We start from the raw sequence: 14,114 nt of genomic DNA on the forward strand, positions 1-14,114 counted from the left end.
TTAGATACCAGGAGGCGCTACTTCACGGTCAGGGCGGCTAGGGTCTGGAACCAGCTTCCAAGAGAAGTGGTGCAGGCTCCTACCTTGGGGGGTGTTTAAGAGGAGGTTGGATGAACATCTTGTTGGGGTCGTTTGACCCCAGTATTCTTTCCTGTCATGGCAGGGGGTTGGACTAGATGATCTGCTCAGGTCCCTTCTGACCCTAGAAACTATGAAACTAGGATGGCTGGCTTGCTGGAAAGGGCTTTCAACTAGGTGCATTGGGGGATGAGTGTGCAGATGAGAATGCAAGCCGGGGCACAGTCAAACAGGAAGGACATAGAGAGGGCCGTCAGGGAGGTGTCAAGAGGCTGGAATGACAGGGTGGTAGGAAACTGGGGGTTACCAATGGGGGACTTAAGTCTTTATACACAAATGCTAGGAGTATGGGGAATAAGCAGGAGGAACTGGCACTCCTGCTACCAAATGGGAAATATGATCTCATTGGAATAATGGAGACCTGGTGGGATGCCATGCATGACTGGACTGAATGCATAGAGGGTTACAGGCTGCACAGAAGGGATCAGGTAGGGAAGAAGGGTGGAGATGTAGCTCTCTTTGTAAAGAATTGGTATGCCTCCTCAGAGACCCAAACTGGTTTGAGAGAAGGGTGACTTGAGACCCTGTGGGTCAAGATATGGGAGGGATGAGGAGAAGGGGACTTGATGGTAGGCATCTACTACAGACCACTATGTCAGGAGGAGGAGCTGGATCTGGAATTTTGCAGAGAGCTAATGGAGGTTGCACATGACCTCAGTTACCCTGACATCTGCTGGGAAGAGCACTCAGACAGATCTGACCAGTCACATAGGTTTTTTACCTGCATGAAAGGACTATATTTAGTACAGAAGGTGAACAGGCTGACCAGAGGGAAAGCTTTGTTGGATCTGGTTCTAGCCCCAGTCTGAGGATTGAGGGTAATCTGGGAGATAGTGATCATGAGATGATAGAATTCACTATCCATCATAGGGTGGAGAAGTCAGCCCGTAGGGCAGAGGTGCATGACTTCAGGAAGACTGACTTCAATGAGCTTATGAAAATAGTGGGAGAGAACCTATGGGAAGAGGGACTGGAGGGGAAGAGAGTTCAAGAAGGGTGGTTGTTCTTCAAAGGAGTGATTCTCAGAGTGCAGAAACAGTCCATTTCTGTATCCAGGAAAGGTGGTAAAGGGGCCAGGAAGCCCTCTTGATTTACCAGACGAGTCAAGGAGTGCTTAAAAAAGAAAAAGGAGGCTTACGGAGAGTGGAAACAAGGGGTAGTCACCAAGGAGGAATACACAATTATAGCCTGTATTTGTAGGGAGAGGATAAGGAAGGCAAAGGTGGTGACCGAGATCAGGTTGGCAACCAAAATCAAGGACAATAAGAAGTCCTTTTTGAGGTATATAGGGAGCAGGGGGAAGACCAAGAAAAATGCGGGGCCATTGCAGAATGGGACGGGACAGCTGACAACAAACGTGGAGAAAGCTGAACTATTTAATGAATACTTTCCATCAGTGTTCCTGCATACAAGTTGTGGTTGCCCACCTGGTTGGATACTGGATGGATGTGGGGGAGCATTGCCAACCAACAGGCAGTTTTGAACTGGTGAGAGAGCACTAAGAGCGGCTGAATGTCTTCGAGGCAGGACCAGATGGACTACCCCTAAGAGTGTTGAGGGAATTGACTGAAGTCATTGTAGGACAGTTGGTGAAGGTATCTGAAGACTCGTGGTGCTTGGGAGAGGTCCCAGAAGACTGGAAAAGGGCCAATGTGGTGCCAATCTTTAAGAAGGGGAGAAGGGAAGATCTGGGAAACTATAGGCTGCTCAATTTTGGAAAAAATGATCAAGAATTCCATTTGTGAGAGGCTGGCAGAAGGCATGGTGCTAAAGGATAGTCAACATGGTTTCATTGCAGGCAGGTTGGGCCTGACCAACCTCATCTCCTTCTATGATCAAGTAATGAACAGCTTAGATGTGGGAGACATGGTTGATGTCACATACTTGGATTTTAAAAAGACCTTTGATATGGCCTCCCATAATGCTCTTAAATAAAAACTGGGGGACTGTGGGCTGGCAGAGTCCATGGTTAGGTTGGTTTGGAACTGGCTGAGGTCAAACCCAGACAGTGTTAGTGGACGGGTCTGTATCATCTTGGCGGGAGGCAGCCCATGGTGTTCCTCAGGGTTTAGTTCTTGGCCCTGTGCTGTTCAATATCTTGATCAATGATTTAAATGAGGATGTGGAGAGCATGCTGGCCAAGTTTGCAGGTGATACTTAGTTATGGGGAAAAGCGGTCAGACTAGGTTGCAGATCCAAGCAGACCTGGAAAAGCTGGAAAGGCGGGCAGAGTGGAACTAGATGCAGTTCAACAAGGATAAATGCAGAGTGCTTCATCTGGGGAGAAGTAACCAGCGACATGAATGTAGGTTAGGAGGCTGACAGAGACTTCACAGTATTTCAGATAAGTCTGTATCCTGCATGTGTATAAAGACATTGTGTTCTTTATATTACAGTAAAATCTGGCCAGCACGATGACTAAAAGGGACCTCAGAGTTATAGTTGATCACAGTATAAACATGAGCCACCAATGCAACGCTGTAGTCAACAGAACTAATAGTATACTGGGATGCATTAGCCAATGCATTGCGAGCAGGGCTAAGGAAGTGATACTCCTCTCTACTCGCTGCTTGTGAGCCCCCAGCTGGAGTACTGTGTCCAGTTCTGGGTGACACACTTAAAAAAAAAAAGATGTGGAGAATTTTGAAAGGGTCCACAGAAGGACCACAAGAATGATTAAGGGCCTGGAGGACAAACCTTATGAGGAAGGACTAAGGGATCTAGGACTGTTCAGCCTGGGAAAGAGAAAACTGAGGGGGGACTTGGTGGCCATCTATATATGTAAGGGGTGAATATCAGGAGCTGGGATAAAAGCTATTCACTAGGGCATCCCATGGGAGGACAAATAGCAATGGACGTAAACTGTTAGAAGATGGTTTCAGGTTGAATGTAAGGAAGAACTTCTTTATGGTAAGGCTGACCAGAATCTGGAATAGACTTCCCAAGGAGGTAGTGCAGTCCCCAACCTCGGAAGTCTTCAAGAGAAGACTGGACAGACACCTTGCTGGGATCATTTGATCTCAGCAGTATTCCTATCCAGAACAGGGGGGGTTGGACTCTGATCTTTTGAGGTTCCTTCCAGCCCTTCATTTCTATGATTACTTAAAACAATCCTAGATATGCTTGATCTCCATATCCATATAATACTTTTTTAAATCTTGTGGAATTCTTAAGTCTCAATGGTTTCCTGTGACCATGAGTTCTGCAGTTTTCCACGTGCTGCATTAATAAAGTATTTATTTTTCTTAGGCTTAAATTTACCACTTTTTAACATTATTAAATGTCCCTTTGTTTTTGTATTGCAAGGCAGGGAGACTAAAACAATGTAAAGTTTTGTAGTCTTCCTCCTCTATGCAATCTATAATTGTATGTACTTTTTTCATGTGCCCTTTTGTTTGCTTCTCTTAGAAGGGAAACAACCTCGGTTTTCTCCATCTTTCTTCATGTGAGAATTCTTTTATTACCTTGGCCATATTCCCCATCCTTCTCTGAACTCCTTGTAGTTCTGCATTATCTTTTTTGAGATGGGCTGGCAAAGACTTCACAGTATTTCAGATAAATCTGTATCCTGCATGTGTATAAAGACATTGTGTTCTCCATATTACAGTAAAAGCTGCATTAACTGGCATTTTAGTAACCGGCATGCTCTACTAACTAGAATTTCCAGCTGGCTGACCAGATGCAGGTGGGTCATGTGGCCACTGTCACCACCCACCACCCTGTGCTGTCTCCACTCCATATGCAGCCACCATCGCTCCCACACCCCATACTCCGTATATGGCCCCCATTTCCCCCCCAGCTCTGTGTCCAGCTGAAAACCCCTGCCTCATGTAACCAGCATTTTTAGATTACCGGCACCCCCCCATTCCCCACTCATGCCAGATAACAGAGCTTTTACTGTATTAATCATCCCGTTCCTTAAGTATCTGAACACATTGCTTTTCTGGTGATAGCTGAAATTTTAATCACACTGTCTACTTTGACCAGGTTTTTTCTTGACTCAGCACAGTTATTTCAGAATCCTGTAAATGTTATTCATAGTTCAATTAATCCCCTTCAACTAGCAGTACTCTGCATTTATTTGCAAACATGCTTTTGTTTGGTTAGGCTTTCTGAAGTTCCTCATATTCTTCACTGGTCCTAACTAACATGGATAATTGTGTCAATCTATAGATTTTGTTAATTCACTACTCGCCCTTTTTCTGAGGTATTAAACAACACAGGACCTAGTACAAAATCTTGAGACCACCTGCTGTTAATCTTTTGACACAGTGAAAATTGGCCATTTAATCCTACTCTTTGCTTTCTGTCTCTTTTCTAGCCAGTTTTTTAACCTTAACAATACTTTACCTATTATCTCATGACTACTTAGTTCTTTTATAGTTTCCTGCATGAGATCTTGTCAAAGACATTTTGAGACTCTAAATAAATGATGTCAAATTGTTTTCCTTATTCCCTAATTTTTGTATACTTTCTAGGAGATTAGTAAAATGTGATCTTCCTTGGCTAATTAAGCCCTATCTCACTGTTATCTTCTAAGTATTTTGTTATTCTGTTTTAAACATTGTTTCTCAACTGATTTTTTCCAAGCACAGATTCATTAATTTGTAATTCTTCACATGACCTTCAGTGCCTTTTTTTAATTAAAGAAATTGGCTACCTTTCAGTCTTTTGGAATGGTGGCTATATTTCATGAGACTGTGATTTTTGTCCCCTAGCAGCCCAGATAGACCATACATAATTTCTTTGTAGCTGTTTTGAGGATGTTTATAAATTGGCCTTAGTTACATAGTGCTTTAAAACATGATTAGCACTTGGAATACAACTTTCCAACATACAACAAAGAAATACATAAAATATGAGAAACCCACTGTGATACATACAATAGGCTAAACCAGCTGTGATGGAAGAAAATACAACTTCCATAAGCCTTCACTAGGATTTTTTTTTCAAAATTTAATTTTTATTGTTATCATTAACAGTGTTAACTTCATTAACATTAACCACCAGGGTTAAGAGTGTTGGAGCTCTGGTACAGATAAACTGATGCTTGTCTCTGGCACTTCAAACTCCTTGTCATCTCACCCTGCTCTGAATAGGTCAAAATATTGGGTGCTAAAACACTGGTGACTACCTGAATCCCTGTGTGCACTAATCCTCCAGTCTTTGCTGTTGTTTGTTTGCTTTTTGCAGTTAAACTGCTGTTAGCAGGAGGAAATATTTGGAGAATGTCCCTTGTATGGACTATGCCACTGATACAATGGGAGTTGTGCTTTCTTGAGATCAGAGTGGAATTGTGGAACAAAGATTTGATCTGTGGTATATTTGCAGTTGCAATTTCCCAAGTCAATAATTTCTTCATGCAGGAAACATGATGCTTTAGCAGCTGAGGATTTCCAAAACCTTGGAAAAGTTCAGACTAAGATCCAAGACAAATCTGAACTTGGTGATTTGGAATACACCTCTAGTATTTTTAGGGTGGCAGTTTCAAAAGTGCTGATTATACACAAAACACTTTTCCCACTTAAGTTGTTGGAACTTTTACCTTTAACTTCAATAGTTACAGAATTAGTCCAGCACTGAGAGAAACTGAAGGTCCTACCCTTTGTGGTTTTCTTATTTGCTTTGTTTGCTCATATACTAATTCTTTGTCTAGTGGATGAGATTGGGAAGGCATTAAAAAGAGCACTACATTTATTCTACTGTATAATTAACTGTGAGGCATGGAACAAATATGAGAATGCTATACAGGCAGTCTTCTCAGGAGTCTTGGCTTCAGGGTTTTCTAGAGTCTTGTCTGCTTTCTTAAAGGAAGTGTCCAAGAAAGTTTGGACAGATGTTCTCCAAGAAGATGGGCAAAGCAGTGAACTTGTTTGCTGGCGTGGTGTCGCATCGGATCAAGCGTTGTAAAGTCGAAACTGACGTCATAAAGTTGAAACAGGGTGTCAATTTATAAACGTTGTAAGAGCGAAAGGTTGTAACTCAAAACGTTGCAAGTGGAGGACTGCCTATATTATGTACAAATGCCAAATAATCAATGCAGTACTGCCATCTGTTGGCAGTTGTGATTAGCAATGCTGCAGAAGAAATACTTGACAATCTTGGATATGGTATTTCATTTATCTTTGAACAGTCACATAGAATGTCTGTACACTATTAAAGTAGCTACTACTTTCTCCTTTACAAGAAGGTTGTATTTTAGTAGTGCCGTATACTGTGTTAAATCAGAGAATATCCTTTGTAGACCTGCGTTGCCACAAAACAGGCAATAGATGCAAGAAAGCAAAGCTAACTGAAGACCCAGAGCTACTATCCAAATGGCTTTGATGCTTCTATGGGTTTCCTCAGAATCTGCTATGTCTGGAGATGATTTCTACTCTCTTTTCTTTGTGAGATGTCTAACAGAATTATCTGGACAGGATCTCTGCAAATGGTCACCAAAGGTAATCCCTACACCAGAGCTGCTGCTTATGGGTTTGTCTTTAGGACTGGATGATCCAGATCAACATGAATAATTTTACAGAGCTTTCTGAGTCAAGAAGAAAGAGATATGTAAATAAGATTCAAAATGTAAGTCTACATTCTACCTAATAGGAATTTCACAACTTAGAAGTCCAATCTCTTTCCCACTGAAGTCATCAGTGCAGTGAACTAAGGTGGAGTGGATATAGTTCAGGACTGAAAGTTAGCACTGGGAGTTCCAGTTCCCTTGTGCCTTCCTCCTGCCCCTGCAAGTCATGTAGGCCAACATTTTCTAAAGTGTCTAGCTAGAAGTAGCTGTAGTCCAGTTTTCAAAAGTGCTGAGCATTTGCACAGTGGAGTATATCTGAGGCACTCAGATGGATACACTGGGAAATTTAGGCATGACTGATGGTTGCAGGTTCACTATGAAAGTCAGTATTTATATCTGAATACAGGAGGTCTGAATTAGTTCTGTGCTTTGCCACTACAATATAGTCCAACTTGCAGTGGTGAAAATGAGCATGCTGGTTAACTTTAATGAGAACTGGATTGGTCCTGATTCTGTGAGTCCCCAGGAGGTTTGTCTGAGTAATGGGTGGTAGACCAGGTCTCCAACTGTAAACAGTGAGGCTGCTGAAAATTTGGCTTTATTCAGATGTGCCTCAGAGCTGAGTTTTTTGGAAACCCCTGAATCAACCACTGTGTTTCTTTGCTAATGCAAAAATATTTTATTTTCTCAAAGGAAAAAGTCTTGATCTCACATAACTAACACAAGACCCCATGCAAAATTATTATACAATTTTGTTTTCTAATAAGAAGTGATTAAAATGCGTTTTAAAACCTTGCTAAAAGACTAGTTCGGAATTGCAAAAGACGACAATAAGGAGAGAATGCTGGGAAGCCTGAATGAAGGGAAATCAATTGTTTTTAGCACAAACTTGTTCACTCATATAAATTAATCATAACACTTACCTTTCAAACTTGTCATCTAGCATTTTTGGTATATATAAAGTGCTCTTGACAGCCTCTGTAGGCCCGATAACCCTCATTTAAAAAGAACAATTCTCATTCAACAGGACTGTATTACTATTTTTCCTTTAGTATGCAGCTTCCTTCTAATGTGGCAATTTCATTCATCCTTTTCATGAGACACACAAACAGGGCATTCTGAAGCTGCTATTTTTGGGGCAGGTCTTTGTAAAGTGATGTCTTTCACGTATCTTACAGGGAGCGAAATCGATCTCTTTTTCAGAGGAGTTTCTATAAGAGGAGTTTTTTTCCCCACTAAAAATGCCTTCTCTGAGCCCTGGCACAGATCCTAGGGTCTGTTAAAAATAGGTCCTGATGTCTGTGCAGTCAATTGATTGGGCTTTGGTCAGTTACTTGGTATCAGTTAAAGTACCACTGAGTCTACACTTGCCATTGTTAGTATAAGGTTTTACCCTGCATCTAGATTCAGGATGCCATAAGCTGATTTGAGAGTGAGTAGTTGGTGTGACAGGTGTCAGCTGTCAAAGACAACTGTCTCAACTGATGAACCTCCTTAGTTCTAATTCTTTTTTTGCCTTCAGTGATAAAATCAATTGACCTCTGTAATGTGGACAAGGCCTTACTGTTTTTGTAGAGTACAGCAGTTGTGGTGGGTTATGGAGCCTTAGTCCACTGAATAATGTAAAGTTTAGCAGTAGGATCTTGACCACTGCATATCACTCCTATGCCATAAAAGTTTGTTTCGTATGTTACAAGACTATTTTTAATTCTGGAACCCACAGAGGACTTCAAACAATCTAAATAAGGAGAGAAAAGGAAATGGTGACAACTGAGAAGGCAGAGTAGGAGACATTAAAGGACCATTAAGAAGATTAAAAAAATCAGTGTATATGGTATTGGGGAGAATTTTATTTAAAAAACTTAGAATAATGTAGGGTATTACTGTAGGTAGTAGAGTATACATAAACTGTAGAATAGGAGAGCTATGAAAAGATAATAAAATAAGGTTAGAAAGAGGGATGTGAAAGCAAGAAATGAAGTTGCTGTCTGTACCAAAGATCAAAATAATAAGGTTCTTATTTGACTCCTGATCATTCAAGGACCTGCACACAAGCTTAATACTGTGCCTAGCACTGGTGCAGAATTAGGCTCTGAACTTTACTTGGCAAGTTCCCATTTTCTTCCTCAGTGGAATAAAGATGCAGGTTTGGCTTTGGCAGGGAGAAAAGTCAGACAAGTATGAAAGCAACATGAAAAAGGACCAAGGAAGAAAGAGACAAAAAGAGCATCACGCTAAGGAGGGATGACAGACTTTAGGTGGAAACAAGAACTGAGATGCAAGCAAGAGCACACTGATGGAGCCCTGTAAAGGTAAGAAGTTCAAATATGATGTGGGAATGTAAAGAGCACCAGTAAGAGATTCAAGGAGCTTGTATCAAATGGTCAGAGCAGTGAGACATTAATGCTGATTTACCTGTCGTATATTGCATAGTTTGGGAAGGAGTGGTTGGAGCCAGAGAGGCCAGAGAAGAGGGAGTTAAAATAATTCTGGTGCAATTTCACAAGGGGAAAGAATGAGTGAGAGTTTGGATAAATTATGTAAGTCAAGGGTGTCAAAAATGCAGCCTGCAGGCTGGATCCAGCCTATGGAGTCATATCATAAAGCCCGCAGTACTAGCTGCTGCATGCTACCTGCTTGCTGGGTCCAGGGCCGCTCTGGATCAGGCCTGTAGATGGGTTGTCCATGTTGGCTTCAGCACACATGACCTGTCTGGCCTGGGCGTCATTTGCAGCATTCACCCCAGCCCACCCCTGTGCATCCTAGGCTGCACCAGGCTGGAGCCAGCACACACTACAAGCAGCAAGTGACTTACATGCACTCATGTGACTCTAGCCCTGTGTGCTGGATCTGGGGCTGGTTTGGATCAGTCCAATAGACTGGAGCCGTATGCCAAATCCAGCAAGCAGGGCTGGTGTGGCATGAGATCCACATACAGTGCACGCCCCAAACCAGTACTGTGTATTGTGTGCTGTACTATGCTGCATGTGGGGCTGCAGTGGGGTGTGTGCTGCATGTGGCACCAGCACCAGGCTGGTCCTGCACGTTGGTTCTGGGGCTGATCTGCAACAGGCTCATAGACCAGCCCTGCATGACAGAGGCAGTATGCAGGGCCAGTCTGGTGCAGGTGCCACATGCAGCATGTGCCCCAGGCTGGCCCCACTCATTGTCTGTAAACTGCACCCAAGACCGCTGTGCTGCACACAGGGCCGAGGCCATCATGTTCTGCATGTGGCATAGGGCTGGAGCTGGCATGTGCACTGCACGCAGCCCACATAGCCAATTCAGAGTGTGTACTGCATGCAGTGTCTGCACTGGACCAACCCTGTGGGCTGGATCCAGCATGGGGTCTGATCTGGCCTGAAGACTGGTCTTGCATCCTTGTGGGCTGGATAAGTTTGACGCCCCTGATGTAAGTCAAACTGCAGCATAATTTACATCAGATTTTCCTGTGTAGCAAATTTGCTGCATAGAAAGGAGTGGACTCTTGACCAGCTTTCTCAAGCTTGCTGCCCATTGTTGGTGCTAATAAAGGGCCTGGCCACTAGATGGCAGGGGAACCAGTTTTCATTATGCAAAGGGCTATACTGAATGGACCAACAAGGCATTATTCATAGTAATTTTCCCATATAGTGAAGCTATTATACATTTGTCAAGAGGCAACTTTAATCTAGATTTGAGTGATTTAGGGCTGTCTGTTGTGTCCGCTCCACTTTACTACAGAGGAAAGTCAGTTGTTACACAGTAAATATGTGCTTCATCTGCACCATGAAATAATACCTACTAGATCACCTAGATGAGTCAGGAACACTTAGGCTGCTTACAGATGTGAAAAAGCCCCCAAAATGGCACTTTAAGCTTGGCATATCAAGTGCAGTGCACACCCAGAAAAGGCATCACGTTAGTTGGACCTGGCTTTCCAAATGCCTATATAGATTGAATCAGCTTTAGATAAAAGTGCCAAAAAGCCCCGCTGAGGCACCTGATCTATACAGATGCTGCAGAGCTGGGTCAAACTAATGCACTGCCTCTTCTAGTAAAACACTGTTTTGTTTTTTTTCATGTCTATCAGCGCCCTCAATGGTTAACTGTATCAAATGCTACCAACACATCAAACAATGTTAAAATGGTTATTTGTCCTCTCATCATGCCTAAGAAGAGATCATATTCTAGAGTTGTGACCATTCTGTATCCTGGACTGAAACTTGACTATGAACAGATGGTGACAATGATAAAGATGTATAGCCCTTGGATTCTGTTGCTCTATTAATTTCTCAGTGACCATGTCCAGGGAAGAAAAATTGAAGCTAAGTGGTAGCACGTTTGATTATTTGTGGTTCAGTGGCTTCTTTATGTCTTGCTGGACATGTGTGTGTGGGGGGGAGTGGTGGTATATTTCCCTCTTCGCAAAAGCCATCTTAATAGTCCACTCAGTCTTTATCTTTGTTTTCTTTCTGTGTCCTTGCCTAAGGGGATGGAGGCGGCCTATGGTTGAGGCTGCAGTCAACAGCAGGTGATTAGACAGGCTCAGGCAGCTGCATACTATCAATTTTTGCCTTGAAGGAACTGCCTAAGCCAATGATGGTTAGGTATGATTCTGCCTCTGAAGACTTATTACAAGGTACTATGGTGAAGGAAAGCATCTGAGTTGTTGAATAGTCATTGCAGGTTTATGGAAACCAATGACAAGAATGTGAAATGCAATGTGAGATGAAGGAGGCTTAGGATCTTATTTTCAGGATAGGAAAGGAGATTATATGCTTGCTAGTATGGTTAAGGTTCAGTGAAGCACTGAGGAGGAAGGATGGTCTAGATGAAGATTTGGACTGTGACTCCCACTATAGCACAGACTCAGTGTGTGATTTTTGGATGATTTGCTCTATCCCAGGCCCACAGAATTTTTTTTTTTTTAATTTAAATTTTTCGTACTCCAAGCAAATTAGTCAAAATAAATTCTAAATCCATGAGTCAGTCCAGAACCATAAGCAGCCGTACTACTGGCAAACATCCTCCACCCTCATCTGGGGCTTCAGATGTTTCCAAAACCTTTGGTGGTCATCCTACTTGCAGGCCCAAGCCCAGAAGCTTGGGGTTTGGATGCCCCTGAGTTTTGCTTGCCCTCAGACATAAGGACACAGGGGCAAGCTAGGGAGGAGTCTCCCCTTTCCATAAAGGCCAAGACCTTCCTACTTCAGCGGCTAAGTGGGAGGTTAACTATACATTACCTTGGCAGGTACTATCCCTGTGCCAGGAGAAGGTCTTCCACAGGTGTGACTAGGAAGACCACCTCAGTGACCATGGTGTTTCCCTTGCCAGGCAAGCATAGGACTATACTTGATCTGAGCCCACAAAAGGCCAAGAAGTGATCCCAAGCCCACAGAAAGTCTTAAGTGTGTAAAGTGGGGCTTAGGTGAATAACATGTAGAGTCCAAATTGCAAAACCCCACCTAACCCATTAGATGTTTCAGTGCTCATGAGTAAAGTTCCCTGAGGGCCTAAGGTTTGGCTTCTGTGCATGCCCAGAAACACTATCTTTGGACAGGGCTGAGAAACTTTGGAGTCCCTCCAGGGCCAGTCCAACCATTAGGCAAACTAGGCAGTTGCCTCTGGCACCAGAATTTGAGGGGCACCTCAAATTATATTCAGAACAAAATAACAGGAACATCATTCTAAATAACAGCCCTGGCCAGCTAGGGCTCCATCTTGGGTCTAAGACTTTTGGTTCGGTAAAGGGAAAAAGACCTCTGAAAAGATCTCAGAGGAAAGTTCACTAGAATTGCAACTCCGACCATTTCAACTCTCAAGTGGACTTATGACAAGAGTATACTGCTGGCAATGTCATCCTAAAAGATGAACCCCTACTCCTATATCATCTTACCGCTCATGACACTGATTTCATACACCTTCTTTCTCCCTTCCAATCACCCTCTTTTAAATCTAAAGCACCCTAAATTTTGTCAGCTGCATTTAAGATTTCGTCAAGAGTAAGATGACCAAAATTCGCTGATTCTGGGAACAGATATGTATTGTGCGTGTAATTCAGGAAATGGGCTTCAAGGTAGGAATGTTTTAGTTTGATTTTGTAAATCTCATTCAATTTATATGATGAAAATTGTGAAACAATCCTTCTGTTTGTTTGTTTTTATTGTTTTATTGTTCATTTCAAATATCAAATAAGTACATGTAAAAGTTCATGCTAGACTTCTTTATCTTTCTCTATATTGGAAGTAGTGGGGGCACTGAGGTGTACGGTTGCCTAGGGTGCCAAACCGGCCCTGAGTCCCTCTTATGCTCCTGCCCATCTGGACTCTTCAGACTCAGCATGCCTCTGCATAGGTGCCCCAAGGGACCCAACCACAGCCTTGAGAGAGCGCGGGGGCATCTTAAACCTCATCCTAGGGATTTAAATACCTTACTCAGCACTGCAGAAGGCAGCTCTAGCAGCCTGGGATTTTCAACCCTGCACTTTGTTTTGAAGGTAGGCACATAAGTTGTCCCTTTCCAGGGGGATCAAGTCTCACTCTTACTTAAAAATGCCAGGATGGTTGTGCCATCCCTGCTTTTGTACGCTGTGCCTTGTAGAACCCCCCTGCTTTTGTGTAATACCTCCACAAGATGCCTCTGTGGAGCCATCACACCTCTCTCTCTCACAGGAGTGTTGTAAGGATAAGTACATCTATAATTGTGGGATGCTGAAGGCCATGGAGGAGGAAAAAGAGGAGCACTACAAGACAGGAATGTTTATCTGCAATAAGCTAAGCTTGTTTGTTACTCCTTGAAATATTTTATCATCTCTTTTCCAGCCAGCTATTGCAAGTGCTAAGCAATGGTCAGTCAGTGTCTGCCTGTCCTTCCTGACCCAGCACTTTCTCAGGTATTTCAATCCTTTCTGTGAATTTTAGGTATGGCTGAGACATCTGGATGCACATGGTCCCTTCAGGGGATGTGAGTCACCAAGTCTGGGTTTCTCTTTACCTCATGTCTCTGTGAAGGCCTTGCCCTCCTCATCAGGAAGGGGAAAGCTACTTGAAGCACAAAGCTTGGGCCCTTTCGCACATGCCCTTTGTTGTTCTGAATCCCCTGCCCCATCGAGCGAGACCGAAGAAATCTTCTCGGGGCTGGAACATATCCGAGCCGAGGGTACGGCTGCCCCTGCGAGCAACTGTGGAGCCTCCCAAGAGCTCAGTCCTGGCATGTGCTGAGGGGCTCGGTCAGACCAGGAGACGGGTCAGACAGGTCTGACCAGCAGGTGCGTGCTCCCGTCCTCAGGGCACGAGAGGAGGGCGCAGGCCCCCGAGGTCTGGTACTGCGTGAACCTGGCAGCAGACCCCACAGGGTTTGGCTGTGACCTGTGGAGCTGCGGCATTGTCAGGTCTTAAATGATTGTATTGGAAGCTCGAAATTATCGTATTTGCTGAAAAACTGTTGTGCACTGAAAAAATATGCAAATAAGCCGTTGTCGTCT

The 14,114-nt window shown here is 43.4% G+C and overlaps 2 long non-coding RNA genes across 2 annotated transcripts in view; one reads left to right on the top strand and one right to left on the bottom strand.

The window, feature by feature from the left end:
* The window catches only part of LOC109310797, a 15,695-nt gene extending 14,801 nt beyond the window's left edge, over window positions 1-894 (bottom strand). Inside the window, exon 1 of the long non-coding RNA XR_002101324.1 lies at window positions 787-894. This is a non-coding gene — a long non-coding RNA (uncharacterized LOC109310797). The remainder of the gene's footprint in view (window positions 1-786) is intronic.
* The window catches only part of LOC109310796, a 26,095-nt gene extending 12,311 nt beyond the window's left edge, over window positions 1-13,784 (top strand). The window contains exons 2-3 of the long non-coding RNA XR_002101323.1: window positions 8,811-8,961; window positions 13,453-13,784. This is a non-coding gene — a long non-coding RNA (uncharacterized LOC109310796). The remainder of the gene's footprint in view (window positions 1-8,810; window positions 8,962-13,452) is intronic.
* The last annotated feature ends 330 nt before the right edge of the window (window positions 13,785-14,114 follow it).

This window comes from Crocodylus porosus, unplaced genomic scaffold, assembly GCF_001723895.1.
Source record: "Crocodylus porosus isolate Cpor-Errol unplaced genomic scaffold, CroPor_comp1, whole genome shotgun sequence".
NCBI lineage: Eukaryota > Metazoa > Chordata > Crocodylia > Crocodylidae > Crocodylus > Crocodylus porosus.